The following is a 26,448-nucleotide window of genomic DNA, read 5'->3' on the forward strand; positions in this document are numbered from 1 at the left end:
CCCAGCCCTGATCATGGTTTTTGAGACTTGGTGAAAGTGAAAAACACCTCATAACTAAGTAATCTGTTAGGATGTGCATCATACAGGTCTCCTGCTGCAGGAAGATGCCCACCAATCTGAGGAACAACCAAAGGCCACCTATATAAGCCATCTTGGATCAGCTTCCTGGCAAGAAGGGCTTTGTGACAAAAGTTCCCCTTTTCTTTGGTTGAACTGGCTTTCCATATAAAGTCACCTTCCTTGAGTCAATGCCTTGCCTTTAATTTAATTGGTCAATCATGGGACAGACAGCCAGACAGTAATTCCAGCAGCCACACAAGATGCATTGATTATTTTTTTTAATTTAAGCAAATTTGAATCCTTCAACTGGTAAGTATCAGGTAAACAAACTTGCATCTATTCTATGAAATTCTATTCCACAATAAAAAAGTAACCAACTACTGATTCACACAACAATAGAACCTTATACTATTATAAGCAGTGTGGAGATTCCTCAGAAAGCTTGGAATGGAACCACCATTTAACCCAGCTTTGCCACTCCTCAGCCTATACCCAAAGGACTTAAAAGCAGAATACTACAAAGATGCAGCCACATCAATGTTCATAGCTGCTCAATTCACAATAGCCAGATTGTGGAACCGACCTAGATGCCCTTCAATTGATGAATGGATAAAGAAACTGTGGTGTATTTATACAATGGAATATTAGTTAGCCATAAAGAATAATAAAATTATGGCATTTTCAGGCAATGGAGAATATCATGCTAAGTGAGATAAGCCAATCTCAAGAAAACAAAGGAAGAATGATCTCACTGATAAGTGGATGATGACACATAATGTGGGGGGCAAGAATGGAGGAAGGAGGGACTGTATAGAGGGAAAAGAGGAGTGGGAGGGGTAGGAGGGTAGGGGAAAAATAACAGAATGTATCAAACAACATTACCCTATGTAAATGTATGATTACACAAATGGTATGATTTTACTCCATGTACAAACAGAGAATCAACATGTATTCCATTTGTTTACAATAAAAATAAATACATAAAAATAAAAAAAAACAAATATACTATTATTTTGAGGACAAAAAGATTAAAAAGGGATGTAGCTTAGTGTGGTGCACATGGGCAAGACCCTGGGCTCAATCCCCAGTATATTAAAAAAAAAAAAGGCTACTGACAACTCCATTCATATGATGCCCAAGGAAAGCAAAACTATAGCAATAGAACAAACAAATGGGTGGTTGCCAGGATGTAGGAGGAGGTTGGTCACAAAGAGGCAGTACCCAGGGGCTGTTTGAGTGATAAAACTGTCTTATCTCTTGTCTGTGGTGGTGGCTATGCAACTGATGCCTTTGTACCCCAAAAGATGAATTTTACTACTTGTAATTCTACTTCATAAATCCTTGAAATAAAACAATAAAAAAGAACATCAGAAAAAAAAGAATAAAAGAAACAAATATGTGTACATATATATGTCCATGAACCAATTGGCACAACACACACACACACACACACACACACACACACATACACACACACAAAGAAATCCTTAATGAAAGATTAAGGCATCATTTCCATGGAGGTGGTCAAAATTGTCAGTTAGAATATATATTCACTGTAGTGCTCCTTGGGCTGCCTGTCTAGCAGACACAGCACAGCAGGTATGCAGCTGCCAATGCAGTGCTCTGCCTGCGTGAACCTACCAGGTGACACCTGGACATGGCAGGCAGGAGGCAGGCACTGGGTTTGCCCTGCAGTCTGGCTCTCACCTTGGGACTTGGGTTGACTACAACCAGCACACCCTAGGACCTCCTGGGGCTCCTTCCTGAGCGGTTGGGCACAGAACATGCCTGCAGGGGAAGGCAAGGAGGCATGACAACATCCCCAGCTTTCAGTCTATCATCCTAGCCAGCCATTGGTCCACTTGTCAGCTTGTGTTTGGCAGCCATTGGCTTAATCTGTAGCTCACAAATTTTAACTGCTCAGCAATTGGCCCGATCATCCTTAGCCCAGGCAATTCAAGTACTTAAGTGAAGCTATGCTGCCACACTGTCTCTCACAGGCTCTCTCTCTCTTCAGGGCAGACACTGTTAGTCTGCCTAATAAAATCTTTTGTGTGAGTTCCCATGTCTGGAGTGGTTTTTCTGGGTGCCTTTTCACTTTTCATTCACTATGTCCAACTCTCTTTCTTTCCATTTGTTCTTGAGTGATGTACTGAGCATGAGCATAAGGGCAAAGGGTTGTTTAAACCTTCCTCTTTTTGTGTTGCTCACCAAGTTGCCAGTTGGAGTTCAGAAATTCTCTTCCTCCCTTCTCACCAGTATGAGGTAGGATGGGATGGGAAGTCCTGTCAGCTGAGTTCTGTGAGCACAGACCAGATCACTGCACTCCCATGTGTGGCTGCTGCAGAGTTCTATGAGTGGAGTTTCTGTATATGGGGCTTAGGTCTAATCGGGTCTCAGGGGTGGTGACTGCTCTGGAGAAACTGGATCAACACGTAGGGCCCAGCACTTACCCTATCTCTGCTGGGAGTCTGGATTCAGGAGTCACCACTCATGGGACAGGGAAACCAATCCTTCACCCCTCTGCTGCCCATGGACACAGCCTTTCCAGTCTTCTTGGGTTTGGTCCTTGAGCTTATATGCCTACCTGTTTCAATTCCTGACCTGGTTCTGCAAGCCACCAGACTCAAAGGGGAAAGCGAGTTGGGATCCCCTTCACCTTTCTGGTTTGATTTGCCCTGAGTAAATTATGCTCTTTGCCCCAAAGCAAATGGCAGGGGGCAGTTGTCTAAAAGAAAAGCTAAAACAGACACATGGATAGAGATGGAAACAACTGATAACAGTGAGGAGTGTGTAGACAGGGGAAGAGATAAAGAAAGGAGAAATTTCCAGAGACCATAAAAAGAGCAGGTCAAAACCCACCCAATGGATTCCCAGTTCTGGGGCCCCTTCTCTTCAGAAAAGTCTATCTCTGTTACCTTTGGCAATAAACCTGCTTCTTGCTTGCTATCTCTGTGTCCTGTTCTTCAATTCTTTGTTGAACATAGACAACAAATCCAGCACCTCGGATAGTAACATAGCTGTGTTTGCTCAGATCTCCCTATTCCTACAGCAGGTGCTACAGCATGGCCACCTCAAGATGCCTCCCACCTCAGCTCTTTGGCACCAGTTGGTAAACATCATGTACAGTGCAGTCTCTGGATCAGCTGAGGGAAGCCTGCTTTGCTGATTTCAAAATTTTTCTTACAAAATCTTTTGTGTTTCTCTGCATTCTCACTCCCTCTGTTGAACCAGCACTGCAAACTGCTTGGCTCTAAAGTAGTTTTTTTTTTTTAATTACTTACTTATATTTTTAAAGACTGCATTTTGATTCATTGTACACAAATGGGGTACATCATTTTGTGTCTATGGTTGTGCATGATGTAGATTCATATCATTCATGTAATCATACATGTACATAGAGTAATGATGTCTGTCCCATTCCACCATTTTTCATACCCGTCCTCCCTCTCATTTCCCTCTACATAATATTGTATCCAAATTTCTGAGTTTCTAAGATACTTTGACAGCCCAATACTGTTTTAGTAAAATCCCTCTTTCACCAACCTCTCAAAGCAGTATTCCTGCTGCTCGAATCCCAGTTCATGGAACAACAAGGAATACATCATTCTCCTAGCCCACCATCTTGAATTCCCCTGTATTGTTCATTTTTAAAAGCCTTTTTCATTTGTTTCATTTTGAGTGGTTTGTATTATTTTGCAATTGTTAGCACAAAAAGACTGGTGTGGACACAAACTTCACATATCAGTTTTTATTCAGGAATGAAATCTCATGCAGGACTGGATGAGGGGTGGGAATGGGTGACACCACTGGACCCACTCTCCTGATGGAAAATGGACCACTGAATAAAGGAGGAGACTGGGTTTATATAGGTTTTACTGAGAGGTGACTTAAGTAATAAGCATGTCTGCTTGGGCACTCAGAAATTTGCGGTCTGTCTTACTGGGTGAAATGGGAGGGGGTCTGGAGTCAGCAGTTTGAGCACTCAGGAAACAGCTTTGTGAGAATTTGAAAATTTGTTTTTACTGGGCAGTATTTTTACTTGAAGAATGGAGGTTCTGGGTTTAGTGTTCAGTAATTATCTCTTTCCCTTCAGGGTCCCATTGTACTGCCACTGGGAAAGGATTTATGTGGGGAAGGATCAATTATTTGGATTCCTTTCTATGGGATTGTTCTGTAATTGGGCAGGAATGCACTGGGAAAGAATCAATGCTATTAATATATGGACCTCTTTTTCACTCCCTTTTCTCAGGCCTCACTATTTTGGGGTTTTTCATTTTCCATATCCAACAGCAATGTCTAATGTTTATCTGAGTATTTTTCCTCTCATGATTTATAGTTCTAATCTCTTGAAACTCAAGTGATATAAATATGTACATGTGTGGACATATAGTTAATCTTTCCAAATATGTAGAAAAATTATATCTTTCAATATCCATTGTCTGCTGTGTTTATTCTCTGTAAGTTTTGAGTCAATTTCAATTATTTTTTCTCATTATGGTTAAATTTTCCTATTTTTTGAATTCTTCATTTTTTTATTAGATATCAGATATGGTAAATTTTTTCTTGCTCAGTGCTAGGTATTTTTGTTTTCTGTACATATGTTTGAGCTTTGTTCTGGGATGCAGATATGTTGAAGTAACTTTATCCCCATGAATTGGCATTTTAAGATTTTGATTTTGCATTAGTATTTCTATGACCACTGTGAAAAAATACAGCAAATTCAGTGACTTAAAACAACACAAATTATCTTACATTTCTTTAGTTGCTAACTCCAAAATGGGTCTCTCTGGGTTAATATTAAACTTCTCTTTTCTGGAGGCTCTAGGAGAGAATCCATTTCCTTAATTTCTAGCTCCCAGGGGCTATCTGCATGGCTTGGTTCATTATCCTCTTTTTCCAAATTCAAAGTCAGCAAATAGGTTGAGATCTTTTCATATCACATCACTCAGAGCTTCTTCCATTTATAGTTGGGTCCAACTGAATAATCCAAGACAAATTCCCCATTTCAAGCTAACCTTAATTCCATCTATAATATTAGTTACACTTTGGCATATAAGCTAAGCTAATCATAGATTTTGGGAATGAACACAAAGATATTTTTGGAGGGTCATTTTTATGCCTACTATCAGCATTCAGTCTTGAGAGAAATGTTCCCTACTCCTAATGGAAAACCCTTCTGTTCTGTACTCCATGTTCTCAACTTAGGCAGTTCAGTAGGCTGAAAATTCATAACTCAGAAGTTTCCAGTCATAACTCAGAAATATTCTCAGGGTAGTAAGCTGAGGCAATCAATTAAAGGGTCCACTTTATTTGTTTCCCATATTTCAGAGGTCATCATTCTTCATTACTTGGTATTTAATATCTATGGTAGTTTGAATGTATCTCCCAAAAAGTATGTTACAAAATTAAATTCCACTATAGTAAAATTAAGAGGTGATTAGGCCATTAATATTCTACACCATTAGTGGATTAATGCTGTTACTATGAGAGTGGGTTTATTATCATAGGTGTGAATTCCTTATAAAAGATTGGGTTCCACCCTCCACATGGGTTGAAATAGCACAAAGGCCCTAGTCAGATACTAGTCCCTTGTTCTTGACTTCCCAGTCTCCAGAACTGTAATCAATAAATGCTTTATATGTGTGTGTACATATACATATATGGTGTGTATGTGTGTGTACCTGGGATTGAATCTATAGGTACTTAACCAGAGCCATGAACCAACCATTTTGTAAATTTTTGAAACAGTTCTCACTAAGTTGCTTAGGACCTCACTAAGTTAGAGTCTGCTGGCCTTGAACTTGTGTTCTTCCTGCCTCAGCCTCCAGGGTTGCTGGGATTGCAGGTATGTATCACAATGTTTGGCTTCTTGGCAAATTTCTGAATCTTCAGTATTCTGTTACTGCTGTACAAATAGACTAAGACAATGCCTGAAAACTATTTGTTCATATTATGTGTCTGGAATGTTGTTTTTGGTGGCAGGGTAAATGTAGTTCATGTTATTCCATCTTGCCTAGAAGTCTTCCTAGAAATTTTTGATTGGCTGTCAATCATGGTAGCTGTTTACCATGTTGAGAGGTGGATATTTTTGATTCTGACAGGTATCCTTGAGTTTTGTTCTGGTATTCAGTTTGCTTCTTCAAAAACATTTTGGGAAGCTCTTTAGTTATAATACTCTACCTTACTTTAATACTTGGAAAATGTTTTGGAACCATGTGCTTCAGTTGAGTCTCTTTGCTTTAGTTAGTCTTTATGACCTTAGCATCATATATCTTTAAGAGATTTTACTCTGCTTCTTATAAGATTTTGTGGTGTCTCTTTACACTTCCCATACAGTAAGTGTCCTTTGGGGGCAAACTGGCTGCACATCTGAAGTCGCTCAAGTTTCCAACTCACCCTCTATTAGCTCATACTGCTAGGAGCTTTATTACCTTGACATATATCCTCTGACTAGGCAAAGGTCATGCACAGTCCAGACCCATAATCAGCAATGGCCCCAGAGGATAAAATGACTATTGATCTCAGTTCACCTTGGACAGTTCTACCTTTTCTCCTGAACTTTTAGTTCATCAAGTTGTAGTTGCTACCACAGTTCTCTGCTGCATCAGAAAATAAGATGCTACCCTCAGAATCCTCTGAGCTCAGACTAGCTCTTGATCTGGTGGATCTCTAGATTGTCAATTCCCTTTATTTCATCTATAGATACTTTAACTGTAAATCACTCTCCCAGACAATCTACAAAATGCCACTCTACTTATTGGGGAAGAGAAACACCACCTTCAGGTTATCACAAATATTTCCAAACATTTGTGTATTTAAAATGTCCTTAGCCTGTCCAAATTCCCTTTCTCTTATTTTATAAGGCCCTATTAAGGACAACACCCATGCCACTATTCAGTTCTAACCCCCAACTTGTAGTTGTGACCCAGAACTTCAATTTTGTAATTGATAACAGAAATCTCTGAAAGTAAGAAGAGCTGTAGGGTCACAGTTCTGACTTATCAATGGGAATTGAAGTCAGAATTTTCCCCCTTAAGATCCAGGTACACAGGCCTGCACTAATCTTGACTCTATCAGATACCCAATATCTTTACTTCATCTTCTCAAAAACTGTCACTATTAGGGACTTTGGAAGCAGTAGTGAAGGGAAATTAGAACCCAAGTAGTAGAGAAGTATGTGAAAAACTACTGAGGTCTTAAAATACATAGCATATTACCTTAGCCCTTCTGATTTCTGACAAAAGAAAAACTCAAGACAGGAGCTTCTTTCAGAATATGAATGAGTGCATGAAAAGTGCTAACTGAACAGAAAACATGAAACAGTTCATCTTCAGTCAATTTAAGTGCCCTGGTGTCAGGGGATGTTAAGCAAAGACAGGTGGCACTTCAGAACTGCATATGTGCTGCTGGGTGTTTACCACAGAGGCCAGAGGGAAAGGGAAAGAGAGATTCAGGATGTCCCTCAGCCACCTCTGTCATTGGTCCTTGTCACTGCAGGAGAAGTGGGGTGGGTTTAGAAGGGATAAAACAAAAGGCCACAAGTCAAGTACACCAGAAAAAGATGGCTTAAGAAAGCACAAGCCAATTCAAGTTTGGCATTGATGGAATCATGGTGTCATTTTTTTTTCAGTAGCCAAAGAATCCAAGTCAATCTAATTTAAAAAACAATATATTTTATGCCTTCCCCCCATACTGTATTATCCATAATAAATGCATCTCAGGTTAACACTTTGACCAGAGTATGCTGACACATAGCCTAAATATGACAGAATGTGGGTAAAAATCCAACTTCAGTTGGGCATGGTGGTGTATGCCTGTAATACTAGTTACTCAGGAGGCTAAGGCAAGTTTACACTCAGCCTGGGCAACTTAGCAAGATCCTGTCTCAAAATTAAATAAAAATTCTGAGGTGGAGCTCAGCACATGCCTAACATGCACATGCCCTAGTAAAACACACCAGCACACACATCCCAGCAAAAATTTTGTAGAAATAAGAAGCAGGTCAAAGAAAGACCTATTTGGTAAACCTGGCATGATGACACAGAGGATATAACATGGAATTAGGATAAGGAGACTGAACCTCAATCCTTTCTGTTAATTACTAGCAATTTGACCTTCTCTGAGCCTTAGTTTATCTATAAAACTGGGGTTAAAAATAATAACTCACAAGGTAATTGTAAAAGTTAAATTCAAAAATATATTTCTAAATTTTCTATATAACCATATAATCTATTACAGTCACTCTACCAACAATTTCCCTAATCTAGTTACACACATCTAAGAAATAAAAGTCATGTGCGGTGCATGGTGGTGCATGGCAATAATCTCAGTGATTTGGGAGGCTGAGGCAGAAGGATCACAATTTCATAGACAGCCTCAGAAACTTAGTGAGACCCTGTTTCAAATTGAAAATAACACAAAAAGGGTTGGGGATGTGACTGGATCTTGATGCTCTTCTTTGAAATCTTTGGAGATGGAGCCACTGAATCTGTATGCTCTCAAACTTTCCCAGGTCATTCTGATCACGATCAGCTTAGTTTGACAGTCACAGAGCTATATAAGTTCATTCTAACAGCCTAACCCCAGACATGACAAGATAGAACAGAACAGAAATTTTCATCCCAGAATCTAAAATAGCAGAGAAAGCAAGGAGGATGCTAGAGCTAGAGGGGACAGGACAAGTCTGGTCACATTTCTCCTTTATCTACTGTACAGGACAGAAGCAAGCATTTGGGTATATACGATAGTGGCAACCAAAACTAGCTCAATTCCCCATTTAAAATGGGAGAAAGAAGTCTTACTATCACATTCAAGTATTATTTGAACTAGAAGCTAAACCTGACTTTCTGCAAATGATGTCTTACTGCTATGAACTCAAATAAGTAGGTGGCATAAAGGTTCTAGCCACCCAAAAAGAAACTGGGAAATAAAATAGACCATTCAATCACTGGACAAGTCAGTTAGCCAGAAAAGAGACACAGAGAATGAAATTAAAAACAAATGACCCATTGGCTAAAAAGTAAGTTCTTCTTAACCATTACTCTCACCTTCAGGTAAAATGAAGTAGCTGAGCAAGTAACCACTGCAAAACATGTTACCCCTAACCTTTCATATAGCTGAGATATGAAGAACCAAGGACACCACTTGCCTTAATATATAATGTATAGATATGGTTCAGCATAACATGGGTGGGCTCAGGAAGTAAGGTTGGATCACACTAAGAGACAAAAAAAAATAAAAAGAATAATATTAGTTGTATGGACAAACTATCAGCTTACTCTTTCTCAGAGCTTTCTGGGATTGTTAAGAACACCTTATCTTTATCTACTTTCCATAGTGTATCCACTCCAGTATGTATCAATAATACATTCTTATTACAGAAAATTTGGAACATTCTCATTTATGGCAGAAACCCTAAGCATCATGATCTGCTAATCTTAATAGAGCTAAAACAAAAATCTTACCTACAGCAACTATGGAAGATTTGCATTAAATGGCAAAAGTAATCTTAGTGAGAATCAATGAGAATAAATACAGAAGTCAGTTATATGCAAGCAAGAATTGTAACTCTTTTGTATATCCCCAAATGATAAGTATGCCTTATCTCATGTTGGAATAGAAATCTCAGACATTTGTTCTAGAATACACTGTGGTCCTGGTTTTTTCAGGAACAGAGACAACTATAAGCTTTGATTTTAGTTCCTGAATAAGCTAACAAAGCAGCCTTGATAAAAGGAGTCTATACTGCTATTCATATGTATATGATTTATAATCTCATTATACCTTTATAGTAATCCCAACTTATAGGATTACTGAATTTGGCCAAATTAATCCCACAGTTCCCCAGATCCTACAGCAATATTCTCAGGACACTTACAGAAATATTAGTGCCCTTGTTAAGAATAACTTGGAGTAGGTGAGAAGGAAGAATGGGTGGGGATTTGAATCTCTCTTCAAATCAAAATACATACATTTCTTAACCATAAGGCACAGGGGGTGAGCTGGAAAGATCTAAAAGATATATCCACAAATATGAGGAAAAGTACAAAAATTAGGACAATGCATAGAAAAATACATGGCCACTAATATTAAATATAGAAGTCATGGATCATAACTTTTAACCCATTGGGTCTACAAGTGTCAAGTAGTGCAAGGAAAAAGTTGCCTAACATGGCAATAAGATTCCATGAAGAGGAGAGGGGTCATAGACTTGAGCTAAGGAAAGAGCTACCCTATTTATCAACTTTACAACCTTGAAAAATGCCTTTACCACAGTTTCCTCATCCACAAAAATAAAAAGAATCCTTGCCCTATTTCCAATATTATTGAGGAAACTAAAGAGATAATGGATAGGAAGAGGCCTTGATAACTTTCAAACAATGTGAACAAATTAGATTTCATATTTACCCCCACCCAAACAACACATAAAAAGTTACAAATTCTATGGTTTCTGATACTACAATGACTGCAGCAATAAGAACAAGAGCTATGTAATAGTCATTAGGGAAATGCAAATCAAAGCCACAGTAAGATGCCATTTCATACTCACTAGGATGGCTATAATTAAAATGACAAACTAATGAAAACTGGCAAACATAGAGAAGTTGCAACTTTCAAACTACAGTATTCCAATTGCCAATGGGAATATACAATAGCATAGCCACTTCAAAGAGTTAAACAGAAAGTTACCACATGACCCAACAATTACATTCCCAGGTATATATCCAAGATATATGTGCCCACATGAAAACTCTTATGTTAATGTTTATAGTACCAAAAAAACAGAAAAAATACAAATGTCTATCAATAACAAATAAACAAAATGGTATGTCCATACCATGGAATATTATTGTGTCATAAATAGATACATGTTTCAATATGAATGAACCTTGAAAACACTAAGGTAAGTGAAAGAATCTCACAAAAAATAACATGAATAGACAAATCCATAAAGACAGAAAATAGACTTGTGGTTGATAGGAGTATGAGAAAGGAAGGAATGGAAAGTGACTGCAAATGGGTACAGGGTTTCTTCTGGGGATGATAAAAATGCTCTGGAACTACTGGTAATGTAACACAGCTCTGAATATACTAAAACTTATGAAACAATACAATTTAAAAGGATGAATTTTATGGTATGTAAATTATACTTCAAAAATGGAAAAATAATTCATCATAGAAGGAAAAATTTAACAATAAAGAAAACTGATTTTGTTTAAAGATTTAAAAAAATGTTTTATAGTCTCCAGTGGAAGATTATGATAGTTCATTTAAAGAACTGATTTCAGTTAAACATATATGAAGCAAAAGCAAAATTAATAAATACAGTGATATTTTTCAATATCTTAAAAACTTTACAAAGCACATCCAGTTATTATGTCATGTAATCCATAAAACACTGCTGGGAAGTACACAGAATAGTTTTTTTTTTCTTCCTTTTCATCATCATAATCAAAAAAAAATACAAATTAGTTAATTAACTGACTACACTAAACTTAGTGTAAATTAAAACCTAATAAAAATGTATTCTAAGGCTTACCAGAATGGATTGGGAAATTAGGTAAAAGAGGAAAGTGATGAATATCAAAAGTATTCTGGTCTTCTCTCTGTATAGTTATGATTAACTATTATTCATTGGTTGCTTTGCCAGAATCATATAATGCAAAAATGTAGTTACCAGTGGCCTCATAATTTAATTTGGTATCTTTAAACCCTTTTAAATCTCTGCCCACCAGTCAAAAAGAATGTCTAGCTTAACTTTGAGAGCTTATATAATGAAAACATTATTATCCAAAATTTCCTAAATAATTAATATACTATGCAGTTTTAAAAACAACATGTCACCCTTATGCCCTGTGATTATTAATACATTCCACTTCAGGACTTGTGATTGCTGAGAAACACTGAGTCCAACCCCTGATTTTACTGTTATGGAATACAGAACCAAAAGAATTGAGGGCCTTGTCCACAATGATAAAACTACTTAGTAGGAGAGGCGGGTTTTGAACTCAAAGTGAGAAGAATATTCAGTGTAAATACAGCACACAGTTCCTTAGACAGGCATAGCTTTTACTGTGAAGTAGCAAAACAGTAATTATGAATATGGTTTGGAGAACATTTGCATTACTGACATAGTAAATTAAGTGGAGATGAAGGTCTTGGAAAAAATAATATTATAGGAAACAAAAGAGACTGAGTATATAGCTCAGCTGGTAAAGTGGCCTTGCAAACACAAGGCCCTGGGTTCAATCCTCAGCACTGCAAGAAAAAGAAAAAGAAAGAAAAGTATATAGAGATCTTTTCCCATACCAGGGAATTTTTTAAATAAAAAATTTACAAAATTTTGATTATATGCAAAAGAATTGACTGATATTGTGTGTGTCATTGTTTTTTAAACTACTTTTCCCCAATGACTACTAAACTTGTAGGGTCTCATAAAACTACAGAACTGCCAACTGATTTATCAAACTGGCAGATTAAGCTGAGGCAGCTTAGTAAGACAAACAAGGCACATCTAGTCTCTGCTGGGTGATACCAACAAAGGTCAATGGAAAACTTGAAATATTACTAGAAAGAGTTTTCAAACAATAGGCTATAGTCCAATAATGGACTGTAAAAAATAAAATAGCAGCCACATGCTGTGGCACAAACCTGTAATCCCAGTGACCAAAAAATCTGAGGCAGAAGGATCTCAAGTTCAAGGACAGTCACAGCAACTTAGTGAGACCCTGTTTCAAAATAAAAGGGGTTGTGGTTATGGCTCAGTTGGTAGAGGTTCTCTGAGCTCAATATCAGTACCAAAATAAATAAATAAATAAATAAATAAATGTTTTTAAAAAACAGAAAATAATACATCACAGAAAATAAAGGCAAACATTATACCACATATTAAACTTCTGTATATCTGTTATGTGTGTATTGGGCTGCAATGCAAAATAAATATCTTACTGTAGATACTTGGTTAAAAAGTTAAAGTACACTAGACTGAGACTTTTTGGTATACAGAACAGGATCTAAATGTTTATATAAGAAATATGTGCATATATATAAAGGATTCAGAAGATTTCTGAGAAGAAATGGAAATAAAAACAAATTTAAAAGAATACTTTCAAGAAGGAAATTTAAAAACCACATCTGGGTTACAAGAAAGACAAGGCAAAAGAGAGCAAATATTATAAAATTACCTTGACAAGATGTCTCAGAACTTTCCACAGACTCTAGTATTAAAGCATCAGACACCTCAGAATCAGATTTCTTGACATGAGTCAAATTGATAATTGTGCCAAGCCAACTGGTAACCATAGGCTGAAACAAAAAGCAGAAAAAAATTCTTGAATTCCCTTTATGAATCCCTCTCTTCCACCCATCCTCCTCTCTGCATCTACTAAAAGTTACAAATGATCACACTCAGCATCTCCATCTTTTATCAAGAGCAATCCTTTAGGGTAAGGGACTGCTACCATCAATTCAGAGAGCAATGATAGTTAAAATGAGGCTGCTAAGTCATGGTAATCTTTGGCAATCAAAGCCATACCTCTGATGGATCATGAACCCACTGTCCAACTACAAAAAACTTGTATTTGTTCTCTCCCCACAGGGAGATCCAAGATGGCAATGAAGTCATTATGACTGTAGAAGAAAACATAAGGTCAGTCAAGTTCCTTTAAGAAGACAGAATATAGAAAACCAAGTGGTAATTATAGTATTATACCAATGACTTCCTATATCCCTAAGCCACTGTGTCCCTTGTGTAAAAAGAATAATGTATTCATCCAATCTCTGTATCTATATCATCTTGGAAATATGTTTCTAACCCTTCCAACAACTTTGGTTCTTAAGTCAATGCCTAGAAAAAAAGAGTCAATGATTTCCCAAAATAGTTCATCTTGTTATAACTATTTTGCTCTAGCAAAACAGATCCCTCATAAGTATAAGTACCTTAAAAATTTTGGGATATAGGAGTCTTTAAGGTATTTTCCATATTTTGGTGATCCATTACTGTAAAATGACCTATCTGGTTATCTGGGCCATTCTAGTAATCAGTTAATTCATCATTGCTCTGCAAGTACCACAAAACACTACCACCTCAAATTTTATGGTGCATTTTGCTTTAGTGCAGAAGTCACAGCAACAGATTCTGTCAGTTACAGGTTTCCTCCAAGCATAGAAAAGACCTGTGCAACACCATCCTAAAGAATACACTCACAAAGCTATTATAAATTCCCTTGAGGTAATGATATTCTAATTGGTAAAGCATCTGACACACAATGAGGTTAAAACCCAATGCCATAGATACTAAGTGGTCACAGAATAGGATATATTCCAAAGAAAGCATCTAGTGGGTGGAGATGGGAAGTCCAGTCTGTTCACTCTTATTAGAAAGGATAACAGGAAATCCAAGATGGCAGACTAGAGGGTGACTGCATCTCCCATCATTCCAGAACTCACAATTCAAGAAGGGGAGGTATTGAGAGACACGGACCAACATAGAACCACGGGGTGAGTCTCTCCCACCAGGTGAAGCTTGGCCCGGGCGGCAGGCCTGGACAGTGGGCAGCTCCTCAGAGCAGGGCAGGGCAGCAAGAGTTTTCCCCAAGCAGCCCTGCTCCCTCCCATGGCAGACCTGATTGACAGCCAGGTTCTCAGAGAAGGCTCACCCAGTGAGAGCTTTTCTGCACAGAGCCAACCCCAAACTCCCTGACCCAGTGGTGGGACCCAGCCTGCAGGGGGTTTCTGGGACCAGGGCAGAGCAGCGAGAAGTTTTTCCCAGCAGCCTGGCTCCCTCCAGCGGCTGGCAGTGAGAGCTTTTCCACACAGAGCCAACCCCAAGCCCTGAACCCAGTGGCAGGCCCCAGCCTGCAGGCGGCTTCTGAAACCAAGGCAGAACAGGGAGAGGCCTTCCCTGAGCAACCCGGCTCCCTCAGGTGGGGCAGGCCCTGTGTGTAGCCAGCTTCTAGGAGCAGGCCCACTCAGTGAGAGGATTTTCAGGCAGAACCAGCCCCCAGCCCTGGACTCAGTAGTGGGCTAGGGGCAACTTTCTTCAGAAGCTCTGCAATATCAAGTTCCTCCAAGACTTCAGGCTACTGAAGACTGGGAGGTGATATACTGGAAATCTACAGGAATGCTATAAGCCAATAGAGGGAATCTGCAATATCTTAGAGTCCCACTGATATCTGACCAATATGAGAAAACAAGGGAAGAAAATGTCCCAAACAAACTTAGATACTATATTAATAAAACCCAATGACAGCGAAGCAGAATAAATGTCAGAAAGGGAGATCAGATTGTACATAATTAAAAAATCAGGGAAGCAAACAAGGAGATGAAAGAACAAATGCAGGCATTGAAGGAAGAGATGAAAGAACAAATGCAGGCATTAAATGATCACCCCAATCAACAGTTAAAAGAGAAAATATGGGAAGCAAAAGATCATTTCAATAAAGAGTTAGAGAAAAAAAAACAAACAGAAATCCTTGAAATGAAGAAAAAATAAACCAAGTTAAAAACTCCATAGAAAGCGTAACCAATAGGATACAACACCTGGAAGACAGAACCTCAGACATTGAGAACAAAATTTTTACCTTTGAAAAAAAAAATTGACCAAACAGAGAAGATGGTAAGAAATCATGAACAGAATCTAAAAGAATTATGGGATATCATGAAAAGGCCAAATTTAAGAATTATTGGGAATGAGGAAGGCTTAGAGAAACAAACCATAGGAAATGAACAACCCATTCAATGAAGTAATATCAGAAAATTTCCCAAATCTGAAGAATGAAATAGAAAACCAGGTACAAGAGGCTTATAGGACCCCAAATATACAAAATTACAAAAGACCCACACCAAGACACATTATTATGAAAATACCTAACATACAAAATAAAGACAGAATTTTAAAGGCTGCAAGAGAAAAGAATCAAATTACATTCAGGAGGAAACCTTTAAGAATATCAGCAGATTTTTCAATCCAGACCCTAAAAGTTAGAAGGACCTGGAACAATATTCACCAAGCCCTGAAAGGAAACAGATAACAACCAAGAATCTTATACCCAGCAAAACCAACTTTCAGATTTGATGATGAAATAAAATCCTTCCATGATAAACAAAAGCTAAAAGAATTTACAAAAAGAAAGCTGGCATTACAGAACATTCTCAGCAAAATATTCCATGAGGAAGAGATGAAAAACAACGATGCAAATCAGCAATGGGAGGAATTAGCCTAAAGGTGTAGCCAAATAAAGGAGAAACCAAATCATATCAAAAACAAAAATGAGTCAAATGACTGGGAATACAAATCATATCACAATAATAGCCCTGAATGTTAATGGCCTGAACTCATCAATCAAAAGACATAGACTGGCAGATTGGATTAAAAAGAAAAATCCAACAAGATGCTGCCTGCAACAGATTCATCTCATAGAAAGAGATACCCACAGACTACTGGTGAAAGGATCAGAAAAAACATACCATGCACACGGACACAGCAAAAAAGCTGGAGTATCCATCCTCATATCAGATAATGTGGACTTCAAGCCAAAACTAGTCAGAAGGGATAAAGAAGGATATTACATACTGCTTAAGGGAAGCATAAATCAGCAAGACATAACAATCATAAATATCTATGCCCCGAATATTGGCTCATCCATGTATGTCAAACAAATCCTTCTCAATTCCAGAAATCAAATAGACCACAACACAATAATACTAGGCAATTTTAACACACCTCTCTCACCACTGGATCAATCTTCCAAACAAAAATTGAATAAAGAAACCATAGATCTCAATTAAAAAATCAACAATTTAGACTTAACGGACATATATAGAATACACCATCCAACAAAGAATGAATACACTTTCAGCTCAGCAGCACATGGATCCTTCTCTAAAATGGACCATATTTTATGCCACAATGCTACTGTTAGCATATACAAGATAGAGATACTACCTTGTATTCTATCAGATCATAATGCATTGAAATTAGAAATAAATGAATAAAGGACAGAATAAAAAACAGAAACTTCTCCAATAACTGGAGATTAAATAATACACTATTATATGATGAATGGATAACAGAAGACATCAGGAGGGAAATAAAAATATTCTTAGAAGTAAACGAGAAAAAGACACATCATATCAAAATCTCTGGGACACTATGAATGCAGTACTTAGAGGAAGATTTATTTCATGGAGCGCATTCAACAAAAGAAGAAAAAGTCAAAAAATAAATGATATAACACTACAGTTCAAAGCCCTAGGAAAAGAAGAGCAGACCAACACCAGAAGTAGTAGAAGACAGGAAATAGTTAAAATCAGAACTGAAATCAATGAAATTGAAACAAAAGAAACAATTGAAAAAATTAACAAATAAAGAGGTGGTTCTTTGAAAAAAATAAACAAAATTGATAAACCCTTAGGCACACTAACAAAGAGAGAGAAAACTCAAATTACTAAAATTCAGAATGAACAAGGTAATATCAATACAGACACAAGTGAAATATAAAACATAATTAGAACCTATTTTGAAAATCTCTACTCCAACAAAACAGAAAACCTCAAAGACATCAACAAGTTTCTACAGACATATGAATTACCTAAACTGAACCAGGAGGACATACGCAACTTAAATAAATCAATGTCAAGCAGTGAAATAGAAGAGGTCATCAAAAGCCTACCAAAAAAAAAGTCCAGGACCTGATGGGTTCTCAACTGAGTTCTAAAAAATCTTTAAAGAACAGCTCATTCCAATACTCCTCAAAGTATTCCATGAAATATAAAAGGAGGGAATCCTCCCAAACTTATTCTATGAAGCCAATATCACCATGATACCTAAACCAGACAGAGACATATCGAGGAAAGAAATTTTCAGACCAATATACTTAATGAACATTGATGAAAAAATTCTCAACAAAATTTTAGCAAATCACATACAAAAATATATTAAAAAGATAGTGCACCACGATCAAGTGGATTTTATCCCAGGGATGCAAGTTGGTTCAACATCTGGAAATCAATAAATGTCATTCACCATATCAAAAGACTTAAAGTTAAGAATCACATGATTATTTTGATAGATGCAGAAAAAGCATTCAATAAAATACAGCATCCTTCATGCTCAAAACACTAGAAAAAATAGGGAAAGTGGGAACATTCCTTAACATTGTAAAGGCCATCTATGCTGAACCCATGGACACTATCATTCTGAATGGTGAAAAACTGAAAGCATTCCCCTAAAAACTGGAACAAGGCAGGGATGACCTCTTTCACCACTTCTGTTCAACATCATCCTTGAATCTCTAGCCAGAGCAATTACACAAACCAAAGAAACTAAATGGATACGAATAGGAAAAGAATAACTCAAAATATTCCTGTTTGCTCATGACATGATTATACATTTAGAGGAACCTGGTAATTCCATCAGAAAACTTTTTGAACTCATAAGTAAATTCAGTAAAGTAGCAGGTTACAAGATCAATGCTAATAAATCCAATGCATTTTTATACATAAGTGATGAATCTTCAGAAAGAGAAGTTAGGAAAAGTACCCCATTCACAATAGCCTTGAAAAAAATAAAATACTTGGGAATCAATCTAACAAAAGAGATGAAAGACCTCTACAATGAGAACTACAGAACACTAAAGAAATAAATTAAAGAAAATCTTAGAAGATGGAAAGATTTTTCCATGTTCTTGGATAGGCAGAATTAATATTGTCAAAATGGCCATACTACCAAAAGTGCTATACAGATTCAATGCAATTCCAATTCAAATACCAATGACATACCTTACAGATATAGAGCAAGCAATTATGAAATTCATCTGGAAGAATAAGAAACCCAGAATAGCTAAAGCAATCCTTAGTAGAAAGAGCGAAACAGGGGGTATTGCAGTACCAGAACTTCAGCTCTACTACAAAGCAAAAGTAACAAAAACGGCATGGTATTGGCACCAAAATAATCAGGTAGATCAATGGTACAGAATAGAGGACATGGACAGTAACCCAAATAAATACAATTTTCTCATACTAGACAAAGGGGACAAAAATATGCAATGGAGAAAAGATAGCCTCTTCAACAAATGGTGCTGGGAAAACTGGAAATCCATATGCAACAGAATGAAATTAAACCTCTATCTCTCAACCTGGACAAAACTAACTTGAAATGGATCGAGAACCTCGGAATCAGACCAGAGACCCTTCAACTTATAGAAGAAAAAGTAGGTCCAAATCATCAACATGTTGACTTAGGATCAGAGTTCCTTAACAGGACTCCCATAGCACAAGGAATAAAAGCAAGAATCAACAATTGGCATAGATTCGAACTAAAAAGCTTTCTCTTAGCAAAGGAAACTACTAGTAATGTGAAGAGAGAGCCTACAGATTGGAAGAATATCTTTGCCAACCATACTTCAGATAGAGCGCTAATTTCCAGAATCTATAAAGAACACAAAAAACTCTACACGAAGAATACAAATAATCCAATCAACAAATGGGCTAAGGAAATGAACAGACAGTGCACAGAAGAACATCTACATGCATTCAACAGATATATGAAAAAAATGTTCAACATCTCTAGTAATAACAGAAATGCAAATCAAAACCACCCTAAGATTCCAGCTCACCCCAATTAGAATGGTGATTATCAAGAACACAAGTAACAATAGGTGTTGGCGAGTATGTGGTGAGAAAGTACACTCATACATTGCTGGTGGTGTTGCAAATTAGTGCAGCCACTCTGGAAAGCAGTATGGAGATTCCTCAGAAAGCTTGGAATGGAATCACCATTTGACCCAGCTATCCCACTCCTTGACCTATACCCAAAGGACTTAAAATCAGCATACTACAGAGATACAGCCATATAATATTCATAGCTGCTCAATTCACAATAGTCAGACTTGTGGAACCAACCTAGATGTCCTTCAATTGATGAATGGATAAAGAAACTGTGATACATATATACAATGGAATATTACTCAGCCATAAAGAATGATAAAATTATGGCATTTTCAGGCAAATGGATGAAATTGGAGAATATCATGCTAAGTGAGATAATCCAATCTCAAAGAAACAAAGGACAAATGATCTCGCTGATAAGCAGATGATGACGCATAATGGGGGTGGGAGGGTTTAGTGTTAGGGATTAGGGTTAGGGTTAGGGAGAGAGGCAACAATGGGGAAAGGAAGGATTGTATAGAGGGAAAAGTGGGGTGGGAACACTGGGTGGAAGGGAAAAATAACAGAATGAATCAAACAAATTTACCCTATGTAAATTTATGATTACACTCATGGTATGCCTTTACTCCATGTACAAACAGAGAAACAATGTGTATTCCATTTGTTTATAATAATAAAAAAAGAAAGGATAACAGGTCAGGCTCTATTCCTGGACCCCTCAGTCTCAACCAAAACACTTACCTTCAGCTCTTAATAAGTAGAATCTTGGTGCTCCAGTTGTTGAAAGACCCAGAAATGAAGACCTCCTTGCCTCCTTCAGACTAGTGGATAACAGTAGGCTGGGCCTGCTTAGTGGGCTTTATGGAGTCATCCAAATCCTACTGCCATGGTACAAACTCTTTGTCCCAGGGAGTTGTAAGAAGGAGTAGGTTACCCCTAGAATAAATTGTGACCCAAGAATTCTTAAAAAGATCATTTTCCTTCTTAGAGTACAGAGAGGTGCTAGACTTCAGCTAAGGAAATAAGCCTTAAAATTAGAATAAATCAGATTTTTACAAACCATAGAAAAAGAACTCATCTTGTACCAAAATGGTCAAATGGCTTATGCTCAAGTGCTGAATAAATCATAGTCTAACTTTTGAGATTGCATATATTACTTACCCTTTCCAAGCCTCAAGTTTGCCCTTTAAAAAAGAAAAGAAAAAGAAAACCCTACTCCATACTGCCAGTTTAATTCATAGGCAGGCAACTATAACATGCTTTTGAGTACCTCTTAAAAGAGAGAAAATAATAAAAACAAAAGATGGCTATATTTTTAAAACTTAAGTCAGGTATACATTTTTCACAAGCAACTGTACACAGCCCTCAATTTTCAACTGTAAAGAAAGTTACAGATACCAAACTTTATTAAAAAATTTATAAACTGTATTTTAGCTAATAAATTACACAAAGAAGGGACATTAAAAATTTAATATTAATGGTCTGGGGAAGTAGCTCAGTGCCAGAGCACTTGCCTAGCCTATGTGCAAGGCCCTGGGTTCAAGCCCCAGAACCACAGATTAATAAGTTAATTAATAAAAATTAAAAAGCCAGATCATTGATTTTATAAAATGGAGAAATAGTGGGTGGGAATGTAGCTTAGTGGTAGAGGACTTGGCCTAGCTAGTGAGAGGCAGTACTAGAACAAAAAAGTGGTTATGAAATCATACTTGCTCACCTATGATAGGTTTATTCTATTTGAGGTAGAGGAATGCAAATTTTGGCACCTCAAACTGCAAAAAACAATAAAAATCTTTTCCTTTCACAAAAACAATTATATAATCAAATAAAGTTTGCAGGATTCTGAAAAATATTAACTCCTTAGATTTTTTTTTTTTATTACCATCCCTTTAGACCAGTAGTTGGCAAACTGCAGCCAATAAGCCAGGTGCTTTTATAAAGTTTTTTCTGAAAATAGTTACACTCGTTTGTATGAGCATTATCTACAGTGTTTTCACACCACTGTGGAAGCAGTTGTGAAAGACTGTATTATCCACATATTCTAAATTATTTACCATGTGTTCCCTTACAGAAAATATTTGCGAAGCCCTGCCTTAAACTGGTAACAGGTAAAAATGGCTTTACACTGTTAAGTAAGAATATTACCAAACAAAATAAAGTGCATTAAAAAAAAAAAGACTAGCTTATTTACTTCAGAAATTTGTGTGTGGTGGTGGTGGGGAATGGAAAAGTCTACTTTCTGTTCTATCTCTCTCTATTCCTCAAAACTAAAGTCTGAGAAACCAGGCACATAATCTAAAATAAAATTCAATTTCAAAAAACTCTACACGAAGAATACAAATAATCCAATCAACAAATGGGCTAAGGAAATGAACAGACACTTCACAGAAGAAGATGTACAAGTAATCAACAGATATATGAAAATATGTTCAACATCCCTAGTAATAAGGGAAATGCAAATCAAAACTACCCTAAGATTTCATCTCACCCCAATTAGAATGGTGATTATCAAGAATACAAGCAACAATAGGTGTTGGCGAGGATGTGGTGAAAAAGGAACACTCATACATTGCTGGTGGGGTTGCAAATTAGTGCAGCCACTCTGGAAAGCAGTGTGGAGATTCCTCAGAAAGCTTGGAATGGAAACACCATTTGACCCAGCTATCCCACTCCTTGGCCTATACCCAAAGGACTTAAAATCAGTATACTACAGAGATACAGCCACATCAATGTTCATTGCTGCTCAATTCACCATAGCCAGATTGTGGAACCAACCTAGATGCCCTTCAGTTGATGAATGGATAAAGAAACTGTGGCATATTTATACAATGGAATATTACTCCGCAATGAAGAATGATAAAATTATGGCATTTGTAGGCAAATGGTTGAAATTGGAGAATATCATGCTAAGTGAGATAAGCCAATCTCAAAAAACTAAAGGACGAATGATCTCGCTGATAAGCGGATGAGGACATATAATGGGGGGTGGGAGGGGGCTAGCATTAGGTTTAGGGTTAGGTTTAGAGTTAGGCTAAGGAGAGCGGTAAGAATGAAGGAAAGAAGGACTGTGTAGAGGGAAAAGAGGGGTGGGAGGGGTGGGGGGAGGGGAAAAATAAAATAAACATCATTACCCTATGTAAACGTAAAAAAAAATAAAAAATAACTAAATAAAATAAAATTCAAGGGCTGGGGATTTAGCTCAGTGGTAGAGAATGTTCCTAGAAGACAAGAGGCCTTGGGTTCCAGCCCCAGAAGCACAGATTAATTACTTAATTAACTAAAAGTAATTAAAACTGTGAAAAAAGAAAACTGAAGAGACTTTTACAATATTACAAGCAATTAGCATAAGAGAAAACCTAGTATCTGTATTCTAAAGGCAATGCATTCTGTCTGACTGGTTGCATTAGACAGGAATTTTTGCGTATGACTAAGAATAACCTAAGATTCTGATTCAGACATAGAATCTGGGAATCTATTTTTAAAATCATTCCAGATAAGACTCTGATTATGTTAAAATAGAGAAAAAAATCTCATTTTTTGAGGTACATCATAATTTGTTACTACATATGGAATTTGCTTCAAAAAATTGGTGGAGGAATAGTAGATTAGGGTATGGATGATATACATTCATTCATGTTTGATCAATCTCTAAACTTGGTGAGAGGTACACAGAGTTCATTATACTGTTCTCCCTACTTTGTAAATAATTCAAATTTTTTATAAAGTATTTAAACAAATCTCAGGTGGTTCCAATACATAAATATGATTGAGAACCATTGAATTAGTATGCTGAAAAAGACTGGCATCCAATGGAGGCCCCACTGCCACTGTTTCTATCAATTGTTTTACAACTTAGGATTTTCATTTAGAATCTGAAAGTCACAAACTACTAATGCTCCAACATTTGGAGCAAAGACCTTCCACTTATGACATGACATTTCTGTGGTAGGATTCGAATGCAGCTGACTAGAAAAAAGGTTGATTACTTTAAGTAAAACAGCAGAACCACTGATAAAAGAGGCAAAACAACATTGAAAATGATAGTTTAAAGAGGCTTTAGTAAAATGCGGAGGGAAGAAAAGGGTCGGTAAAAAACCCTTAGATTTGGGTGGGACCATAAGAATTATATGAACCATTTTCTTGTTTTCCAAATAGCAAGATTGGAGTGAGGAAAAGAATGATCCAGAATAGGCCCCGATTCACACAGAACAATTTGGCTTTAATTCAGGACACCAACAACTTCAGTCATGGTTTGACAAATACAATGTACTTAAATTCTGAGTCATTGTTGTAGGAAAAGGGGGAAAATACAATGAGGTCAATCACCTTGGGAAAGCTTTAAAGAAGTAAATATAGATGGCTGGGTAGACAGACCACATGATGAGGAAGAAGTTCTGAAGTGGGAGAGGAAAGAAAGGGATGGAGAAGAAGCCCCATGAAATGCCCCTTTCAATCACTCTTATTTCTTCCTCTATGATGATGTTCTCAATTGGTATCCAAAAAAACCATAGCATCCAAATTCCATGTACTACTGCTGTGGCAAATAAAACTAATTTCTCTATAAAGCCTCAAACATATCCCCCAATTGCCTCAATCCCTCCATTTTTCTATTTCACCCATGAACAGCCTACCAGAAAGAATTAAGTGTATTTATGCTGACACTTCTAATTTATTAGAAACATTAGGATGGTAATCACATTGCTGTCAGATCCGTCTTTTCTCTTGGGGGGAACACAATTGACCTCTTCCTGTAACTCTTTAATTGGAAGCAAGGTTTTCAGGGAAGCAATGAATTATTGCTTTTGGGTTAAGGAAAAATATTGAAGGACTATTGTGGAGTGGAGCTCTCTGGGAATCACTGGCTCTCCCACTTGAGAAGCTGACCTGAAAGCACAGTCACCACAACTACAAAGTATAGGACAAAATCTGAACAGTCAACTAAATGATGCCCTTTACTGATCTCCAAGTCTAGGCACAAGTTTTCTAGTTAAAAAGTGGTGGGTGCTCACAGTCATGCCAAAGAGGAAAAGGACCCAAAGTGAAGAGCACCTAAAAGAGCAAAAAGGATCCAAACAAATAGAAAATTCCAGGAAAAAAATTCACTTAACCATTTCAAGGAAAATGTAAGCAACTGAGCTGGGGCCAGCGGCTCAAACAATCTACCCCCTCAAGTTTTCCACGATAGCTTACAACCTATAAATTGTTAGAAGAACCAAGGATGGTGAGAGCGGGGGAGGTGACTATTGTCCCTGCCCTAAATATGTGGTTCAATGCTTGGTCAAAGCACCAAGAAAACAAGAACTCCACGTTTGCCTTATATTGAGGTGGCACCACAAGAAGAATTTACAATCCAACGCCTCCCTCCCTGGAATATCCCTTTAATTAAAAAAAAAAAAATCTCACAACCCAGTTTAGTGTGATAAAAATGAGCCAAGGAAAGGAGGAGGAGTCCGGAAGCCAAGCAGCAGCTGCACTGCCACGGTAGGGGGCGTGGAGCCGAGTACCTTGGAGTCCAGCAGGCTGAAGACACCTGGGTCGCTGGTGCTCCCCACCACGACCTTGTGCTCCTTGCCCAGGGCATGGCCACCGTTGCCCTCCACGCAGGCAGAATTGGCGCTGTGACGCTCCCAGGACACCCGGTCGCTGGTGGTGTTTCCCATGGCTGCAGCTCGATTCGGGGGCCACCTGGTGCAGAGAGTTACACCCGGCTGGGAACAAACACCCCAGTGGCCACATCAGGAGCACCCGGGCCCCGCCTCTGTGCCTGGGGACCAGGAAGGGAATCCCCACCACAGGAAACTGTGCCCCATGGTCCCCAACCTCCCAGCCTACAGGGGCTCCTGCAAGCCCCCCAGTTTCCCGCCGCCCACACTCTAGAAACCCGCCCTGAGGACTCCCCTGCAGTACTGCGTCCACTCCCACACCCTGATCACCTCCAGCGATGTGCTCCCTTTTCCTGGGACCACGGGCACATTGGCCATTGAGCAGTCAAAGCCACCTACAAAGTTATTGAAACTGGTGCTGCACCTGGGGCCAGGGATCTGCATTTTCTCCTAAAAATGGCTACAAGGTCACTGGTTCTAGGCCACTTCTCCGTGATCCTGCTGCCTGCCACTGTGGCTCTGTGGCATGCTTGCCTCTCTAGATGCCTCCACCTCAATGGTGGGTGTGCATAGATTTCAGCATAGCATGGGGGTGCTGGACAGGGACTGACCCACGGGGATGCCATGCCTGAAGCACCAGAGCTGCGGCCACGTGTTGCCTGGTGAGCTCAGAGGATGCCAGGGGCATGTTGTCGCAGGACCAGTGCAGCTTTCTCTATGGCTGTCTCATGTGGCCTCAGGTGTGCTGAAATATTTTATGAGCCGCATCTCTCTGAGCAGTGACTGGAAAAAGAAGAGCAGATTGATTGAGGGGTCAGTGGAGTCAAAGAACTAGCTGATGGCAGTAAGTACCAGAGAGAATGAGTTTAGTAGGTAAGAGATGGTTTGAAGAGTAGAATGTTTGACCTTGAGATTTCAGTGATCTTGCAGTTATTAGCACTGTCTTAGATATGACCATAGGTGTAGGTAGGTGAGTTGAGATGGATCATAAAATCATTGGAATAAGGTGTAGGCAGGTGAGGTGAGATGGATCATAAAATCATTGGAATAAGGTTACAGAACTGAAAAATGAGATGATGGAGTGTTAAAGGCCCACTTTAACATTCATTTCATC

General features: G+C 38.1%; 2 pseudogenes; both read right to left on the bottom strand.

Annotated features, from left to right (window-relative positions):
* Positions 1-9,156, bottom strand: part of LOC124973347 (flavin-containing monooxygenase 5-like) — a 100,444-nt pseudogene extending 91,288 nt beyond the window's left edge.
* A 7-nt stretch (positions 9,157-9,163) lies between these two features.
* Positions 9,164-25,391, bottom strand: LOC124973348 (5'-AMP-activated protein kinase subunit beta-2-like; annotated as a pseudogene).
* Between the last annotated feature and the right edge of the window lie 1,057 nt (positions 25,392-26,448).

This window comes from Sciurus carolinensis (genome assembly GCF_902686445.1).
Source record: "Sciurus carolinensis chromosome 14 unlocalized genomic scaffold, mSciCar1.2 scaffold_126_arrow_ctg1, whole genome shotgun sequence".
Classification (NCBI taxonomy): domain Eukaryota; kingdom Metazoa; phylum Chordata; class Mammalia; order Rodentia; family Sciuridae; genus Sciurus; species Sciurus carolinensis.